The sequence below is a fragment of the Phyllostomus hastatus genome, unplaced genomic scaffold, assembly GCF_019186645.2.
Source record: "Phyllostomus hastatus isolate PE091 unplaced genomic scaffold, TTU_PhHast_1.1 phas_contig_38, whole genome shotgun sequence".
Taxonomy (NCBI): domain Eukaryota; kingdom Metazoa; phylum Chordata; class Mammalia; order Chiroptera; family Phyllostomidae; genus Phyllostomus; species Phyllostomus hastatus.
The window spans coordinates 39222028-39241753 of NW_025333869.1; the positions used below are offsets into that span (position 1 = coordinate 39222028).

A 19726-nucleotide genomic window follows, 5' to 3' on the forward strand; every position below is an offset into this window, starting at 1 on the left:
TATGCCACCATCTTGACTGGAAGTCCCTGAAAATTCACAGTTTGTAGTACTTTTTAAAAAACCCATAAACTTCTTTTAAGTTTAACGGGATCTGTTACTGGGGAGTCAGTGCTTAAACTTTCTGAGCTACCTTTATTTAACAGGTTTCTACTCAAATAGAGAGATGTTAATTAATATAATTAATCAGGTTACATGATTAATTATTTTAGCATCTGAAGTATATTATTTCAATGAAATTTTGCTTTGTTTATTAGCTTCCTTTGGACATAAACTGATAGTCAGGAGAGTTATGTTAGGCAATAGGTCTAACTGGAAAATCTATTCTTATATTACATTTAGCAATTCCTGGATACATATCTTTAATTTTTGTAAAGAAATTTATAATGCTCAATTTGAATTTCAAAGTATCCAATGTGATTTAACTACTTCCACTCACCCCATCCAATCTTTTCAACACCTTGCTGAAACATAACCTTTTTAAATACTGTTTTAATCATGCCACTCTCCTATTCAAAAACTGTAATTTCAAAGTATTGTCAGGAAAAAGGCCATCTATATCTGTTGGCTGACTTTCAAGACCTACCATAATCTGAACTTTTGTCAAAGTATTCTTACATTTAAATCCTCTTTGATAAAACTTCACTTCTTTCAGAATAATTTCTTCATCTCATAAATCAATCCACCTATTAGACTTTGCTCACACTGTTCATTTTACTTAGAATGGGATCCTCCCTACTTTTCAAGTCTCCAAGTTTTATTCATGTTTTAAAGTTTATCCCAAGACCTATTTCTCATTTTTTATTTCTAAAGTTATCCCTAACTATTCACAATCATTAATATTCAGTTTCTCCAAACTCTAAACTCCTGCGGTCTCTTGGTAAATGTCAATTATAGTGATAAAATTTGTAGAAAAATCAAACATTTTATCTTAAATATTATTTGGAGAGGATCAGGACTTTTTTAAAAGATTTTATTTATTTATTTTTAGAGAGGGGAAGGAAGGGAGAAAGAGAAAAAGATCAATGTGTGGTTGCCTCTCATATGGCCTCCACTGGGGACCTGACCCACAACCCAGAATGGGAATCCAACCAGCAACACTTTGGTTTGTAGCCCCAGCTCAATCCACTGATCTCTGCCAGCCAGGGCTGGATCAGGTCTTTTTACAAAGCTGTCCATGTGTCTTTTTCTCTCAACACACTTCCCTGTAGCCAACTAAGACAATCTTATTCCACTTGTACCGTGGTCTTATCTTCTATGGTTTAATAATATTATTCCCTCCTTTGATTTTTAATCTTTAAATTAATTAATTTATTTTAATTCATTTTTTATTGTTCAATTACAGTTGTCTCCATTTCCCCCCTTTGATTTTGCTCATACTTTCATATCTATTTTCTTGAAAAATCAAAAGCTTGTTTAAGCCTCAAGACATAATCAGAAAAAAAAAAACAAATTCAGCTATTTTTTCTTAAAATTTGTTGATTTGAAAAATTCTTCCACAGTGTACTTCTCTTAGTTTCATTGGCTAGAATGGAGGTTATATATTTATATGTTTATATGCATATATATATCCATTGGGAAATAAATTGAATATATATACATATATGTGTGTATATGTATAAATACATGTACTCCAACTACAATGCTGCTTGTGTCTCCTGTAACTGAATCCTGCCTGTAAAATTTTTAAAAAATGAGATAGATTTTACCTTCTGTGCAAAATTGCAAGATTTTTCTATGCTGTGTCTCCTTTTAGGATGAGTAACGAATTTAATGAAGAACAATCTAAATGGTTTTTTTTTAATCACTCAGGGTTTAATAGATTGTTGGTGTCAAAATATTTTGTACTTCACTAAAGTCTAAAAAAAGGTATAAAGTCATTATCACAGATGTATAAAAGAAGTTTTCAAAATCAAAACCCTGATTAGTCACTCTCCTTATTCACTAGGAGAATACTCAGGCCTGGAACAACAGAATGGATTGACTGTGTTACACATTAAATGAGTCACAGAGTTGGGAATAAAACGCAAGTTCTCAGTTCAGTCACCCCTTTATTACTCAATAATAGACATCTTATTATGCTACATTACAACCATTTTCCTGTAACTTATTTAAAAATAAATATCAGGGTTTATACTTATAGTATTATATCATAATATAATCACACTGAACATTTTTATGAATGCATTAAATGTCAGCTTCTTTTTTTAAAGATTTTATTTATTTATTTATTTTTAGAGAGAGGGGAAGGGAGGGAGAAATAGAGGCAGAGAAACATCAATGTATGGTTGCCTCTCACATAGCCCTAAATGGGGACCTGGCTCTCACTCAATCAAGGCACGTGCTCTGATTGGGAATTGAACCAGTGACGATATGGTTTGCAGTATGCACTCAATCCAGTGAGCTATACCAGCCAGGGCTAATTCTTGCATTTATTTCTCTTGGTGAGTAGATAGCTTGCAATCTCTCAGAAAGAAAGAGGGCAAAGGGGGAGGAGAATGGGAGAGAGAAATGAAAAGAAAGACAAATTTCAAAGGAAAGCCTTTAAATTTTAAGTTATTTTAAGTCTGTATTATGTAGCTTTTTTTGCTTTAAATTTTTGAAAATGTGTTCACTGCAATATGTTTTATAATTTTTAGTAGATTTACAGTACTATACAATTTCATTTTATTATGTAGGGTGTGCTTTATCAGTGTGATATTTTCTTTTTACTCAATTGAGAGTAACTGTGTTTGAGCTTCAGAAGGAAAATAACAGCTTATATGGTGCCTGTGTTTTCTAGAAAATTTGCCTTTTTCATATTTCACTAGTCAATATTCTTAGATTAATTATGGTTCATTATAGTTTCATTTTGTTTATTCACTTAGGTTATTTAGTTAAGCTCATATATTAATAACAGAAGTACAAGGTCTATCCAGAACGTATCCAGCCATGTACTATAAAAAATAGAGACATTGTAAATAGGACAGTGATGCCTCACCCCTTCAAAGTTGGCACTTTGGTACCTCACACAGTTTTTTCTCCCAATAGTCATCAGCTGCCCCATTATATTTTCCTGAATTTCATTGACAGTCTGAAATCTCTTCATTTTCAAAGGCAAGTTTAGTTTTGGGAAAAGCCAGGAGTGGCAGGGTGCCAAATCTGGGCTGTAGGGAGGCTGTGTCACCTGGGTGATTTGCTGTTTTGACAAACATCTCTGCAGGAGACATGATGTGTGAGTGGGCTCATTATGATGAAGCTGCCAATCACCAATTGCCCATAACTATAGCCTTCTGAATCATCTGAAGAGTTTCCACAGAGGAATGTTCAAGCTTAATGCAAAATTTGATGCAAATCTGTTGCTCAACTCAATCGTTTTGAATGCCACAACCACACAGTACACATGCTTACTCAACAGTGCCTAAGGCCCCCACTGACTAGTACAATGAAGTCATCATTGTCCACACATGCACATTCCAGTCTACTCTCCTTGGTTGCCAGGTTACATTGATGTTGCACAAACCATTCTCATCATATTAATGCTGGACTTTTTCTGGATAGACCTCATATATGCAGTTTTTTTAAATTATAATAAAATATATTCTTTTATGTTCTTACAATATTTATTTTAGTGATTTACTATTATATTCACATATAAATATATTTATTTTTTATTTTATGATTTCTTAAACAATATGCCTAAACAATTATAATGAACACTTTCCACTTTCTATTATTCTATTTCAATAAATAATTTAAGGCTATACATCTTACTTAAACATATTTTTAAATTATAACATCTTTGTTTCAGATGTCACTTTTAAAAATACGTAAAGTTATATGTAAAATAAAATTGTCTCATGCAGCAGTGATTGAATTAGAGTTCTACAACTATGGTGATATTTTAAATATTTTATGATTCCTGAAACTTTCATAATGCAACAATATTTTACCAATAGGATATTCAGTTTCCTGAGGATGCAGTTTTTATATAAAATATTTTGTTGAAATTTAAGTCTTTAGTTAGGTTCAAAAGATCTACTTTTTACTCTTAGTCAGTGTTAAATAATGGTACCACAGCCTTTTGAAGTTTATATTTTTAGTTGAACTGTGGTCCACAAGTCAAAGTTGGCCTGCATATTTCTGTATTGGCCCATGAAATTTTAGTGTCTACCAAGAAAAAAATTTTATTGCAACATAGCCATGCCCATTCATCATGTATTGTTGATTTGCTATATTATCAGTGGTGACTAGTTACAACAGTGTGAATATGGCCCACAAAGCTGGAAATATTTACAACATGGCTCTTTTCACAGAAAAGTTTGGTCACCCCTAGTATCACTCTACCTGAGATGTTAAGATTTCAACTAGCTGTAGTTTATATATATATATATATATATATATATATATATATATATATATATATATATATATATATATATATATACTTATATGTGTCAGACTTGATACAGTTATATATACATACTACATATATAAAAAATTTTGAACTATGATTTTCCAAGTTTCTAATTGAGTTCATTCTATACACATGAGCACATATGCACACACTGACTTATAAATACATATATATGTATGCATATGTAGTATATGTATGTATATGCATAAGTGTGTGTATGTGTGTATGTATGTATATACACACAATTGACTCAGAAGGCTGGCAAAATACAGTTAAAAGTAATTAAAAGATTGAACCCCCCCAAATTTGCCAGTATTCAACTATTTTTGTCTTATAAAAATAGCAATTGAATAAGATTCTATAAATAATAAGTGTATTAAATAAAATTTGGTACTACTGAATTACAGTAATAGTTATATTGTGACCTTAGAGTCATAAGAAATATGTAGTTTAATATATATACCATCTCTGTACAAAAATTGGCAAGAATCCATACATATATACATACATACATACATATATAAACTTTGTTGTCTCTTAATGATATTTTGAGTTTATTTTATAAACAGTGTCTATTTTCACTTAGTTTTTGTTTAACTTAGCAGGACTTACTTTCCTTAACTGCCACTAAATAAATTATAATGAATTCTGTATAGCAACCTTAAAATAAAAGAGGACAATGTAAAGAGATTGGAACTGAAGAACAAGGCAGAGCCCAAATTCTGAAAGACACCATTGGTTATAAAGAGGAGTTTTCAGCAATAAGGGACCAATGAATATTCACCTTAAAGGAATAAAACTGCATTCAAATTTGCCATTTTCTGGCCTCATTCCCACAGCTCGATAAAGAATTCTTAGAAAAGGTTAGCTGAAAGTAGAGATGCAAGATAAAAAGAAATTATGAGCTAATGACAATAGATAAGGGGTTATATAGGAAAGATATTTAGGTGGACAATTTCATGGGAAAGGATGACTGGAAGACTGCAGAAGGTAAAAAGGACAAATGATGTAGAACTCTGTAACTCGTTTAGATGAACTCTGACTTAGACCATAACAATGGATACTGCTAAGAGAAGATATTAGAGATGAGTACTTTGGAGAAGAAGATTTGCGGTCGGAGGAGATTTTGGTGATTTCAATATCCATGAGATTGTTCAGTTGTGACAACTCAGCATGGAATATCATTAGATCTTGAAAAGTCCATGATAAAGATAAAAATTTGTGAATCATGAGTCAGTTAACCTAAACTAAGATTGACCAATTAAAAAAAATCTTATAGGATATAACATGTATAATAGGTATCCAAAAAAATCATCTCTCCTATAGTAGCTATATTTAGATATATACAATATGCAGGGGGGAAAAGTTGTAGCTTTTATCAGATTTGCACAAATATCCATACACTAAATAAAATTAATGAACATTGGCCCAAAGTTTTTTGGAGACAAACCAAAGAAAGAGAATTCAACAGAAAAGCACACCAAAGGAGTAGGAGTAGTCAGAGAAAAAGGGGACATTGCTACCAAAAAAAAAAAAAAAAGAAGAAGAAAGAAAGAAAAGAAAGTGCACTGAATTTAAAAATGTAAGCTCTATTCTAGTAAACTAGTAAAAGTATAAATCATATTGTGTTAAATTAAAAGTGTGTTGAAAGTGGGGAAACAGAGATAGTAGCTATGAAATACTCAAGGTGCTTGACAAAAAGGGAAGCAGAAATAAAGCAGTAGCTAGGAAATGATGGAAAGCTCAATTTAAAGTTTAGGGATAGAGGAGACATGAGTCCATTTACACAGATGATAGTAGTACATATCAAATATCATATTAACTCTAATATTTATTTGAGACATTTAATAATCACTTTTTTAAAGTTTTATAAAATTAAACAGTAAGTCATCAAATGGAAGGGTTCTGAGAATGTGGCATTTCTTTTCCTTTCATTCATAACTTCACTCACCAAAGTGTAGTTGCTGGAACTGATCAGGGATGTCTCAAGTTCTGGAAAAGTCCACAAAAGGAGAATTATAGTGGAGTTTTTTCTACAACCCAATAGGTCACAAATTGCACAAATAGGATCTCATCCTCAGAGATCCTGAAGGGCAGCAACTGAGTGCGAAGGACTGAAATTAATCTGAATCAAAGTTTGAGATGAACATCAGCTACCTCAGTTTCCCTGGTCTTTATATCCACTTCCCCTACCCCCAAGAATTCAGGACAGAGTGAACAGGTAAATTGAAACTTTTCTGCTCTTAAAGTTGTGAAAATTTAAGAAGGCCAGGAAGAAGAGCTTCCTTCACAGGCTTTAATTGGTGACTAGCGATTGACCTGTTGCTACCCTGCTCATGGGGAATAAAAAACTATTTTTTTAACCTACAATTATCCCAAGCTCATAGGTAAATAAAAATTGTAAACAATAATAGCGGATAGTTGGTATTTACTGAAAATCTACTTTATTCCAAAACTGTAAACATGATCTTGTTTGACCCTTATAATAGACCAATGGGCTCACATTATTTTGGGCATTTTAAAGTAAAAAAAAAAATAAGTTTAGAGACCTTAACTAACTTTTCCATAATCAAATATCTTGAATTTGGTAGATATGTTCTTTCTTTCTAAAAACGCTGACACTTTTAAAATACCATGGTCTACTGGCAAATTCTAAAAACCAATCTGGTGCCAGAAATAATAGTGTTAAAAATTGGGTATGTGAAAATGAATACTTTCTACTACATACACTGGCCACCACCTCCCCCAAACTATCATCATTTCAATTATAACCATTCCATTTTTGTGTTAAGAAACATAATATAAATAGTTAATTTATGAGCATTATAGACTATAAATTAGCAAAACTTAAATTTCTCTTCCTCCTTTAAGAAAATTTAAACATATATTGTCCTGTGAAATTAAAAAATAACACATAAATATACAAAGAAATTACATTTCTCCAATGTTTGTCCGTGCTAAACCTACTTCAGTATATATATCTACAATATTGTCTAGGGATTCTTGTCAATTTTTGTACAGAGATGGTATTATGTGGTTACTTTGGGAGGTTTAAATTCATGTAATTTCCATTATTGCCAGTCATATAAAGCATTAAAGTCTTCTGCTTCTGACTGAGGTAGAGTAGGTAATCAGGACCAATTATTCTATTAACGGTGACTAAAAGTGTTAGGGAAATATAAACAAGCAAACACACAAACAAAATGAAAATAAGTAAATGAATATATTTAATGAAAGACATCAAATAGCTAATGAAAATATAAGTATATGTGACAAACTAAATAAATATTGATTGTACTGATAATGCTTTCTTTTAAGGAATACATATACATATATCTCACATGTAGATAAAGATGTATACTTAATATATGAGAATACTATAGTTATAAACCAGAAGATGACTAATACATATTTTTTAAGGTCTTCATTGCTTAGAAAGAGAATGAAATAGTTAATAATGGGCATGTTAATCCATCAAAGTAAGTCATGGGAACAAATAAAAAAAGAACATAAAATAGGCAGGATAAAATGTAAAGAGTAAATGTAAACCATCCTGTTCAAAAATATATAAAAATAAAGGGAAAAATGCTCAAATTGAGAGACAAATTTCTCAGGTGGATTAAAAAGTAAAGCCAGGTATAGGCAACTGACATGGAATACAAATATAAAGATTCAGAAATATTAAATATAAAAAGATAAAAGTAGATACACTATGCAGTCAGTTACCATGCAGAAACTATTTAGCTGTACTATTATCAGACAAAATAAGCTTTATAGCAAAAAATATTAGTAGAGAATAAAAGTTTTTTATAATGAAAAAATTCAATTAGCCAGAAAGTTATAGCATTATGAATTCAATTGCACTTAACAATATGACCTCAGAAATAATAAAGTAAATTTTAATTGAAAGAATTAAAAGAGAAAGAGAAAAATCCATTATCATAGAGGGATATTTTTAAACTGTGGTGGGTAGAATAATAGTCCATTAAGGACTGTCCATGCCCTAATCCCTGGCAAAAGAGCTTCACAGGCATGATTAAAATATAAAAGTTAATGGGGGGATATACTGATGGGCTGAGTCTAATCACATGAGCCCTGAAAATGGGAGAACTTTCTCTGGCTAAAGTCACATAGAGTCAAGTGAGGAGAAAGCGTGGATTATGAAGCAGAAGGGGAACTCAGAGAATCCAGGAGTGGGAAGTACTCAACCCAACTTTGCTGGCCAGGAAGATGAATGGAGCCATATTGAAAGAACTGAGAAGCAACTCCAGCCCAGATTTCCCATCAGGAAATCAGGTCCCTCAGTCCTACCATGGCAAAAATAAAAAATTCAGCCCTGAATGAGTTTGAAGTGCAGTGATTCCCTGAGTCGCCAGAAAGAAACTCAGCCCTGCTTGACACCTTGATTATAACTTGGTGAGACCTGACTCTGACTTTTGACTAATCCATGAGATGAAAGAAATGGATACTAATTTAAGCTGCTAGATTTGGAATTTGTTATAACAGCAATAGAAATTAATGCAGTACAGCTCTATATACCTGATAAAGTAGGTAGGGAGAAAAATAACAGTAAGGACATAGAAGATTTGGACACACTTGACATAGTAAGTTCCTATGAAAGAAACACTGTTTCACAACTCATTCTTTTCAAGCACATGGGATATTTTCAAGAATTTACCAAATGCTAGTCTCTAAAGAAAATATTAATATATTCCAAATTACTGAAATTATACAGAATATGTTTTCTAGTCACAGTGAAATTGAGATTAAAATCAATAAAACAATAGAAACTAGAAATCTCCCATATATTCAGCAAATGACATATAAACATTTTAATATTCACAAATGGCATTATTGTTTATATAGGAACCCAACAGTATTCACACCTTAGCTATTACAGTTAAGAATGAACTTAGCCAGATTCTTGGGCACAAGGTCAATATTTTCTTTTTTAGAAAACAAGCATATTTTTCATAAACCAGCAACAAATACACAATGAATTTTAATAGGTGATTCCCTGGTTATAGCCCCTACCAAAATAAAGTTTCAATTATATCTATTTATTTTTTTAATTAAATAAAGCTTATACTTTAAAGAAAATACAATTTAGTGTCTTGGTAAATATATGGAGTAACCACAATTTTCATGTGTTTTTTTGTGGGTGAGTAAATTGGCAAAATTACTTTGGAGATCTGTTACAGTGTCTACAAAAGTTGAAATGCTACTTTACCCTATAGCAGATACCCTATAGATACCCTATAACTCAGCAATTCTGCTTTTCTGTATGTATAGAACATAAAGTAATACATGTGTCCACCAAAAATTATACAGGAAGATTCATTAAAGATTTTTCTATAATAGTGAAAAAGAGCTAGAGATAACCCTATTTCCAACTATGCTAGTGCTGGTTTACCATATGTCAGTTATGTTTATCTTTAAAAAATTAAATTTTGGCCCTGGCTGGCATAGCTCAATTAACTGAACATGGGCTGCAAACCAAAGTGTTGCCAGTTCGATTCCCAGTCAGGGCACATGCCTGGGTTGCAGGCCAGGTCCCCAGTAGGGGCCATGTGAGAGGCAACCACACATTGATGTATTTCTCCCTCTTTCTCCTTCCCTTCCCTTCTCTCTAAAAATAAATAAATAAAATCTTTAAAAAATTTTTTTCAGTTTTTCACTTTTTCTAACTAGAAAAGAAGGGGAACAAAAATATTGTAACATCTACCATATAGGGTTTAATGAATAATTATTTTAATAGGCAATCTGAAACAGAACTCTTTAATCACTTACCTATACCTGATACTATATATGTATTTATTTATTTATTATTTATTTATTTATTTTCCTTTTCTTTTTTCTTTTTTTAAATTACTTTATTGTAGTCCAATTACAGTTGTCTGCATCCCCCCCCACCCCAGACAAACCCACCTCCCTCCCTTTCTTTCACACTCCCCCTTGGTTTTGTCCATGTGTCTTTTATAGTTGTTCCTGAAAACCCTTTCCCCCATTTATTTTGAATTGTACCTCTGCCCCATTAGAATTGAATCACTATTTATTTTATTTTATTTATTAATTTGAGAGAGAAAGACAGAAACATCACTTTGTTGTTCCACTTATTTATGCATTCATTGCTTGTTTCTCTTATGGCTTATCAGGATGACCCTTGGACTAACTGTGCTAGTTGGCCAGAGCTGAATGGAATTATTATTAAAGCTGGCACTTTATTTTGCTCATTGAGTAGAACAGTACCTAGTACCTTGTAAGATTTCTATATGAAATATGATTTCTCAATGAAATATGAATGGTACAATCATGAAACGAAAGTATCACTTAACATATACAGTCTGTTTTTTCTAAGATAAGAATTGGATGATAAGAAATTCTAGGATAAGGAAGAGTTTATTTTGAGTTAAATTAGAAAAAAAGATCATACATGGTAAAGTTATTTGTTTAACAAGTAAAAGCTTTCCCAATTATTGTGAGAGATTACATTGGTAAATAGAACAGTGGTAACAATGAAAGAAACACACTTTTTGTTCAACTTGTTAAATATAAACTGTATGAATTCTAGCCTTTTTTACGTAAGTCTAGGGAAAATTATGTATTCATTTAGATATAACTATTATATTGCTTGAGAATCTTTACCCTACTTTTCATTTCAGGAAAACTCAAGTCATGTCGATTAAGTAGCATTAACACGATTCCCCTTTAACCAAATATCATTTTCCCCCTCTACTAGATTTTTCTACATGCACAGTGTTATGAGGCTCAGTGCAGTGTCCCAAGAATACCACAGTTAATTTAATAAATCTGTTTGATCAGATTCTCTAAGTTCATAATAATAGGAAACTTTAAAGGATGCTTCACAAATCTAAATTTTGTATGTCATTTACAATTCAAGAAGGTGATAATTAGCAGTTAAAATCACTTTGGGTTTCAAGAACAACCAAGTGTATTCATAATTTTTAATGTTACAGTATATCACAAATTAAGTCTTGGTTAATAGTTTCAATGTCTGTAAACTTTAGTTTTAAAATTTTAATATTTATTTTTACTACTCCTTTTATTATTAGCCATATTCATTAGGAAGTAACCTCATACCAGGTCAGTTTTAAGTTTGTTCCTATCTAAAATTTGTTTATAGTAAGATTTCTGCATATATCTTCTTCCCAATTTAATCACATCCCTTAATGATGAATGGAATACAGACTATAATAATAATGATAGATTAACCTTAACAAATGTAATTTATTAAGTACATTTATTGATCAATTGATTTTAAAGGTTTTATTTATTTTTAGAGAGAGGGGAAGGGAGGGAGAAAGAGAGGGAGAAGAACATCAATGTGTGGTTACCTCTCATGTGCTCCCCACTAGGGACCTGGCCTGCAACACAGGTATGTGCCCTGAACTGGGAATGAACCAGTGATTTGCAGGCCAGCACTCAATCCACTGAGCCACACCAGCTGGGGCTATTAGGTACATTTAATACTAAGTGTTGTCTATGAAACATGTCATTTAAAACATTCATACCTACACACTGACTCAAATTATGTGTATATTATTTTAATTTTAAAGATAAAAAGGTACAGATATAAAAGAATTTATTAATTTGACCAAGATCTTAATTATAATAATTGGCAGGTCAAAGCCAGAAACTGAAGCAGGCTCATGCCAAAACTGAGTGCCTGATCACCATCTTATGCAAATGCATCAGGCAAGAGAATAATAGAACTTAGATGTATAAAGAAAATTCCTTGTAATTTTGAAATCTCATATTTCTTCCCCATGTCTTACAATAAAGCTTTCTGAAAGAGTAAAAAATAAATAAATAAGACCATTGATATGAATTATTAACACTAGTTGGAAAAACAGTTGCATTTGCTTGTTTGGTATAAATTATCATCTTGATTCAAAATTTAGTAAAATAATGATGTGATGGGTAGTGCTATTAAAAAGAAAGAGAAAAAGAAGGAGGAAGGAAGGAAGAAAGGGGGAGAGAGAGAGAAAGAAAGAAGGAAGAAAAGAGAAAGAAAGAAAAAGAAAGAAAGAAAGAAAGAAAGAAAGAAAGAAAGAAAGAAAGAAAGAAAGAAGAAAAGGAAAGGAAAGGAAAGGAAAGGAAAGGAAAGGAAAGGAAAGGAAAGGAAAGGAAAGGAAAGGAAAGGAAAGGAAAGGGAAAAGAAAAAAGAAAGGAAAAGAAAGAGCAAGCTCTGGCTGGTGTGACTCAGTGGAATGAGTGCTGGCCTATGAACCAAAGAGTAGCCAGTTTGATGCCCAGTCAAGGGACATGCCTGGGTTGCAGGACAGGTCCCCAGTAGGAGGTGTGCAAGAGGCAACCACACATTCATGTCCCTCTCCCTCTCTTTCTCCCTCCCTTCCATTCTCTAAAAAATAAGGCAGAGAAAAACAAATACCATATGATTTCACTTAATACATAGAATCTAAAAAGAAACAAATGAACAAATAAAACAGAAATAAACTCACAGATATGAATTAAAAATTTATGGTCACCAAATGGAAGGGAAATTGGAGGGGTGAAAAAGGTGACAGGATTAAGATGTACAGATTGACAGTTATAAAATAGTCATGGGAATATAAAGTACAGCATAGGGGAGGAATATAGTTAATAATACTGTAATACTTATGTATGGTGTCTGATGATACTAGGCTTTTGGGAGTGAACACTGTGTTAAAATCAAAGAGAGAAAGAGAGAAGGAGAGAAGGAGAGAAGGAGAGAAAGAGAGAGAGAGAAAGAAAGAAAGAAAGAAAGAAAGAAAGAAAGAAAGAAAGAAAGAAAAAGAAAGAAAGAAAGAAAGAAAGAAAGAAAGAAAGAAAGAAAGAAAGAAGAAAGAAAGAAAGAAAGAAAGAAAGAAAGAAAGAAAGAAAGAAAGAAAGAAAGAAAGAAAGAAAGAAAGAAAGAAAGAAAGAAAGAAAGAAAGAAAGAAAGAAAGAAAACACAGCTCTGGAATTAGCATGACCTGTATTCAGAATGATCTATTTCCAGGGGCTTAATCACAGAAAATTTATTAATTTCTAATTTCTAGTAGGCTTAGCATCATCAATGGAAAAAATCATATTTAGACTAGCTGTTGAAGAGTCAAGGCCACAGGCAATGTAATGCACCATCTGTGGCCCAGGCACTTTCTGGCACTCATGCAGTGGGAGGATGGCCATGACAGCAGTCTCCATTTCCACTGACACAGGATTCCCAAATGTAAACTAAAAATCACCTGAATATTTTCCCCACAAAGCATTATTTTTGCTGAATTAAATTTTATATGTATTATTGTCACACTCTCTTAGGATAATAATTGTATGTTATATATCCATTCTAAATTTATTGCTAGTACTCTTAGTTTCTAAACTAAGGAAAAATGGTTAGTATAGTAGGATAATAAAACAACATGAAAAAATGAGTAAATACCATATAACATTGAGACTAATAAATATATTTTTTATTTTTCAATTAGAGTTGACATATTAGTTTCAAATATACAATATAGGATTAGACATTTATATAACTTGCAGTTCACTCCCAAAAGCCTAGTATCATCTGACACCATACATAAGTATTACAGTATTATTAACTATATTCCTCCCCTATGCTGTACTTTATATTCCCATGACTATTTTATAACTGTCGATCTGTACATCTTAATCCCATCACCTTTTTCACCCCTCCAATTTCCCTTCCATTTGGTGACCATAAGTTTTTAATTCATATCTGTGAGTTTATTTCTGTTTTATTTGTTCATTTGTTTCTTTTTAGATTCTATGTATTAAGTGAAATCGTATGGTATTTGTTTTTCTCTGCCTTATTTAATATAGCCTAATACCCTCCAGGCCCATTCATGTTGTCACACATGTTAAGATTTCATTTGTTTTCATAGCTGGGTAATATTCCCTTGTATATATGTACACCTTCTTTTTCCATTTTTTCTATTCATGAACACTAAGATTGCTTCCATACCTTGGCTCTTGTAAATAATGCTGCAGTGAATATTGGGGTGCATGTATTTTTCATAGTGGTTGCACTGATTTACCATGCTGCCAATAGTGAATGAGAGTTCCCTTTTCTATATATCCTCACCGATTCTTGATTGTTGGTTTATTAATGGTAGCCATTTCGACAGGTGTGAAGTGATATCTCGTTGTAGTTTTAATTTTCATTTCCCTGATGATTAGTGATGTTAAGCATCTTTTCAAATGTCTATTGGTCATCTGTATGTCCCCTCTGGAGAAGTGTCTATTCAGATCCTCTGCCCATTTTTAATGGGATTGTTTGTTTGTTGTGTGTGTGTGTGTGTGTGTGTGTGTGTGTGTGTGTTAAATTCTGTAAGTCCCTTTTAATTTTGGAATATTAACCCTTTATTGGATGTATCATTGGCAAATATCATCTTCCATTCTATAGGTTGTCATTTTGTGTTGTTGATAGTTTTCTTTGCTGTGCAAAACCTTTTTAGTTTGATATAGTTCTGTTTATTTTTCTTTTGTTTCCCTTGCCTGGGGAGACATTCAAAAATATATTTCTAAGAGCAATATCAAAGAGTTTACAGCCTATGTTTTCTTCTAGAGATTTATGGTTTCAGATCTTACATTTTAGTCTAAAATCAATATTGATTTTGAGTTTATTTTTGTATGTTGCGTAAAAGAATGGTCTAGTTTGATTTTGGCACATATATTTTCAGTTTTTCCAACACCATTTATTGAAGAGACAGTTTTTACCTCATTGTGTTCTGTCTTATTTGTCATAAATTAGTCAGTCTTATTAGGCATGGGTTTATTTCTGGGCTCTCTATTCTGTTCTGTTGATTGATGTGTCTGTTTTTATGCTATTTCATGCTGACTTGATTACTGTGGAATGCATTGTGATACCTCCAACTTTGTTCTTCTTTCTCAATATTGCTTTGGCAGTTCAGGGTCATTTGTGGTTTCATAGGGTTGTTTTAGTTCTGTGGAAAAGCATGCCATTGTTATTTTGATAGAATTACATTGAATCTGTACATTGCTTTGGGCAGTATGGGCATTTTAACAATGTTAATTCTTTCTACCATGAGCACAGTATATGCTTTCATTTATTTATATCTTCCTCAATTTCTTTCTTCAATGTCTTATAGCTTTCATAATAGTGGTCTTTTACCTCCTGGGGTAAATTTATTTTGAAGTACTTTATTCTTTTATGTGCAATTGTAAACAAGATTTTTGAAAATTATTTTTTCTGGTAGTTGGTGTATAAAAATGCAACCAATGTCTGATATTTATTTATTCTGTATCCTGCTACTTTACTAAATCAATGTGTTAGTTCTAGTAGTTGTGTGTGTGTATGTGTAATCTTTAGGGTTCTACTCCTCTGTAAACAATGACTGTTTTACCTCCTCCTTTCCAACCTGGATGCTTTCTTTTTCTTTTTATTGTCTGATGGCTGTGGCTAGGACTTCCAGTACTATGTTGAATAAAAATGGTAAAAATTGATATTGTTGTCTTGTTTCTGATCTTAAAGAAAAAAACTTTCAGCTGTTCATGGTTGAGAATGTTAGCTGTGGGTTTGTCACATATTGCATTTATTTTGTTGAGCTATGTTCCCTCTGTCCCCATTTTGCTTAGAGTTTTTATCATGAATGGATATTCTATCAAATGCTAATTCTGCATCTATTAATATGAACATATGACTTTTAGCCTTTATTTTATTTATGTGGTGTACCACATTAATTGATTTACAGATATTGAAGGAATTGCATCTCAGAATCAAGTCCTATTTAATCAGGGTGTGTAATTTTTCAGTGTATTGCTGAATTCAGTTTGCTAATATTTTGTTGAGGGTATTTGGATCTATGTTCATCAGGGATATTGCCCTATAATTTTCTTTTTTTTTTAGTGTCTTTGATTTTGGCATTGTGGTAATGCTACCCTCATAAAATGAGTTGAGGAGGCTTTCCTCTTCTTTAATGTTTTGGAATTGTTTGAGAAAGATGAATATTAATTCTTCTTTGAAATTTTGGTAAAATTAACCTGTGACAACATCAGGTCCAGGACTCTTTGTTGAAAGTTTTTGAATAATGATTTGATATCACTAATAGTTCTTGGTCTATTCAGATTTTCTGTTTTTTTCCTGATTCATAAATATAGTGTTAAACTTTATTCTATTCATAGATGGATATTGTCCTTATTATATATTTCCAACTTCACATCAGCAAAGGTTTCTTTTCATTCTCTGCAAAACTCTGTCAGAGTAAAAGCTTTGAAAAGTCCCTTTAATGCAGCATAAGGGGACACTGTAAAAACACTAATTTATGACATAATAACTATAGAATATAAAATAGACTATAAAACAATGATGATTTAGTATCAATCTTTAACTGTAAAAAGTGTGTGTGTTTGGATATATTTAGTACAGTTTCTATAGAATGCCCATAAGTTCATGAGGAATTATAAAAGGTAATAAAGTGATGAGGATATCAAGATGAACATTTTGCCTAAGTACATGTATAATAACTATAATAGCTTGCATAATAGAGAAGGTATTTATATTAGCTGATATTGTATGCTGGTTGAATTAGCATTTTTATTTTATCTTACTTTAAATGTTTTTATACTTACTTCTCCTGACATATCATGATCATGTCCTTCAACAATCTCATAAAGTCAGTATGCTCATTAAATTTAAAAAATTGGGTTTTTAAAATGTCTTAACTGTTTAAGGCTTAAAAGAATGACTTAAAATATTTTAATGATGCTATCAACAAGCAGGAATTAAAAGCTGAATTTCAGCCAAATTAAACCATAGAAATGTATGAGAACCTCTCTCTTGCTTTCTTTTTTTGCTCTCTCTCTGTCTCTCTCTTTTTCTCTCTTTCTTTGTCCTTCTATCATACACACACATACACACACACTCTTAAATTTACATTATTTAATTTTTGTTCAAAGTTTAGACTTTGATATAATGAAAATAATTTTGAAAATGGCATGCTTATGATTATATTTCCATTGTATATTTAAACTATATCAGAATTATTTAGAGTTAAATATTTTATTTTAATAATAAATAATGGAGTACCCATATAACTCACATCAAATATCCCCTACATCTCTCATCAATGTGGTACATTGTTTAACAACTAATGAACCAAAAGTGAAACATTATTAACTCAAATTAGGAGTTTATTCAGATGTTACTAGTTTTTAACTAATTTTCATAGTTCTTTAGCATTTTCTTGACTTTAATTGCCTTATTAATTTTCAGAAAAGAAACATTTTATATATTATTTCTCATTTAATTTACCTGATATTTCCTCATGATTATAGATTTTGTTCAGGAATACCACAAGATTGATACTATATTCTTCTTAATACATAATAAGAGAGACATACAGTGTCAGTATATTCTATTACTAGTAATGGTAGCTTTTACTGCTTTAGCAAGTTAGTATCTGCATTTTTTAATTATAATTATTAATTTTTTATACTTAATAAGTAATTAAACTATTTGGTGAGGAATAATTTTAAGACTTTGTAAGAATCCTGTTTCTTATCATATCTTTACTCACACTTTTATTAGTGGTTTATGAAATATCAATTTGTTGAAAAACCATTGATGAAAATGCAAATTATTGTGGTTGAATATATTTTCTTCTTTTTTTTCTTTAATCATTTATTAGGTGCTTTTTCAGGCATTATAAAATGAAATGTACCAGCAATAAAGACTTGATTACTAATAAAAAAAACTATCACACTAAAATCATGGTGAATATAGGAATTTATACAATAATTTACTTGCTGAGAACCAAACTGTTTTCAATAGTGTAATTATTCACTATGAGTTTTCTAAAATACTGGCACTCGCTAAGTTGAATGTCTTTGTTTTTCTGTAAAATATCTCAAAAACATTTTTCCTTAAGGCTAAATACTTTATCTTTTATGGAATACATCATCTAAATCACATTTCAGATTATCTGTGTAACTTGGGTTTTGTTATGTGTCAAGCTATATTTACTTCATCTTTCATGCCCCTTTATTTTAAAGTTAATTAATAGTAAAATATGAAGTATTTATTAATAGAAAACTATGAAAAATATATATCGTGATGCCTGAGAATTAACTTTGAGGTCAGATAATCTGTGTTTCAGTCCTTACCCACCAAGTGTTAGAATTATGACACCAAGCAGAAGCTCTCTTATCCTACAATTGCTTAATTATAAGTATAATTACAAAAATAATGTTACATGGTTTTATTGAGGATTAAAAGTAATAATGCTTTTAAAGCACTTACTGCAGGTTTGGTCATCTTTTCTTGCAAGTCAACCCTGCATTGGAAGTAATGGTATATTTAAAAATTAAGGGGGTCATTCCAACTTTAATTTGTAAACAGGGTGATAATTAATAGAAGATCATTCAGAACACCATCTTTTCTCACAAAGGTATAATGATATTATCTCTGAATGTGTCCAATTTAAGCCTTCACTTTCCTGAACAAATTCTTTTAGTTATGTGCTATTTCTTCATGTTGCCTCATGGCTGTATCATCTCCTTCCATGTGCAACATGCATTTTTTAAAATCTTTTTTTATCAGCAATATTGTGGTAGATCTAAGATCACAGATGGTCTCCATGATGAAGCATGATAATGAAATTCCGTTTATAGTTAAGTATATAAAATATTTTATATTTTATTGTAATAGCTATGTATTACTAGGTGAATTTTATACAAGTTAAATATTTAAAAAAAAAAACATAGTCCATGACATTAGAAACTTGATGAATATCTTCAACTATTCATGGAATAAAGATGACTGGACCTTCAGAGCCATTCTGAGTCATAGAGCTTTCCTGAACACATAGCAGTAGCATTTCATCTACAACACAAAAAAGTTTCTAAAGGAAGAAGTAAGACTAATAAGCCTTGGTTCCTTTTACTTGTCACAGTTTTTCTTCTCCTGGTGATTTGCCACATTTCTGGTAAGAGAAAACAAGTAAGGGAGTTAAAAAGAGCAAGAGAATAAACAAGGGAAAGAGACACACATTAACTATATTTTTTCTACGTTAAGCATGTAAATGGGAATCAATGCTTCAGGTTGTTAAAGGGCATAAGTATTCAAATGTTTAACGTCTTTTAAATTTAATAAGCTCTTACACATATATATTCAATTTAAAGTTGATTGTTCTTCAGTTTTTACTAAAGATGAGTGGTGCTACTTATCACCCTCTCTAATAATTATCTCTTATTTTGAAGATACTTATCTACATGAATTTGCCTTTAATAACTTTTTCAGTGGAAGTAATTTTTAATATTAATTATCTAGCTTCCATGACAAAAATGGAGTGAAGATTTTAATCACAG

At 31.4% G+C, this 19726-nt stretch overlaps 1 protein-coding gene across 1 annotated transcript in view; it reads left to right on the plus strand.

Moving 5' to 3' along the window:
* PCDH15 (protocadherin related 15) overlaps positions 1–19726 on the plus strand; it is a 782416-nt gene that overhangs the window by 328963 nt on the left and 433727 nt on the right. The gene's annotated exons all lie outside the window — the stretch shown is intronic.